Source organism: Neoarius graeffei, chromosome 24 (genome assembly GCF_027579695.1).
Source record: "Neoarius graeffei isolate fNeoGra1 chromosome 24, fNeoGra1.pri, whole genome shotgun sequence".
In the NCBI taxonomy this organism is placed as follows: Eukaryota; Metazoa; Chordata; class Actinopteri; order Siluriformes; family Ariidae; genus Neoarius; species Neoarius graeffei.
In genome coordinates, this window is record NC_083592.1 from 31,021,495 (window position 1) to 31,022,979 (window position 1,485).

Consider the following 1,485-nt stretch of genomic DNA (forward strand, 5'->3'; position numbering starts at 1 on the left):
TGTGGATGTACAGCAGGGTGCGAAAGAAAAAAGTGTAAAGAACATATTTACAGATAAATTCCTCATTCATGACAATATTAGGATATGATGATGCAGTTTTTAAAATGGATATAATAGGTTTTTTTTTTTTATGGTATTAGTTAAACCAGGAATGTCAAACTCATTTAAGGCAACAAAACACATTACATTCAGTACTCAACCCATACGAAAAAGAACAGTAAAGAACTTATAAGAGTTTACCACTGTCTTAGTAGTAAATCCTTATAAATATAAGGATAAATCCTTATAAGGATTTATAAGTAAATATATATGCCATGTATGATTTACTCCTGAAAGTGGCCCATTTTGCATTTTCCTCATACAAATTTTTTATGAAAATCTAGTATGTATGAAGTGAACATTGTGCATGGTTTTTACAGATAATGTGTATGATGAATTACACCGTCTTTGTATGCTTCATGTAATGTTTATAGTTTTAAATTATATTTTACAGTTTAAAATGTATATGCCTTTTATCTGTAAATCCACATATGTTTGTGTTGGATTTACATATAAAAGGCATATACGTTTTAAACTGTAAAATTTCCCATAAATTTGTATGAGGAAAATGCAAAATGGGCCACTTTCAGGAGTAAATCATACATGGCATATATATTTACTTATAAATCCTTATAAGGATTTATCCTTATATTTATAAGGATTTACTACTAAGACAGTGGTAAACTCTTATAAGTTCTTTACTGTTCTTTTTCGTATGGGAAGTGTCAAGTGAGCTGTACCCAAAAAAAACCCAGCCATCACATCAACTCCTTTTAACTGTGTTAATTTATTGACTGGGCGGCACGGTGGTGTAGTGGTTAGCGCTGTCGCCTCACAGCAAGAAGGTCCTGGGTTCGAGCCCCGGGGCCGGCGAGGGCCTTTCTGTGTGGGGTTTGCATGTTCTCCCCGTGTCCGCGTGGGTTTCCTCCGGGTGCTCCGGTTTCCCCCACAGTCCAAAGACATGCAGGTTAGGTTAACTGGTGACTCTAAATTGACCGTAGGTGTGAATGTGAGTGTGGATGGTTGTCTGTGTCTATGTGTCAGCCCTGTGATGACCTGGCGACTTGTCCAGGGTGTACCCCGCCTTTCGCCCGTAGTCAGCTGGGATGGGCTCCAGCTTGCCTGCGACCCTGTAGAAGGATAAAGCGGCTAGAGATAATGAGATGAGATGAGAATTTATTGACTTTTAACCCCTGAATTAGACATGATTACAGCATGGTTTAACTTCCTAATCAAGAATTAGATATCATTAGCACATGTTATCTGTAGCCAAGTTTATGACCCTGATTTTATTTGTCTATAATATAGATTAAATATTAAATATTATTTACCCCAAGTGAAATAACACCGATTATATCCCTCATCAAAAAACTCCCATACAGGGATTGGCCAAGGATGGCTCACGTAAAGAAAGTTAGTTCCACCATTGATTAAGCAATGTATCAC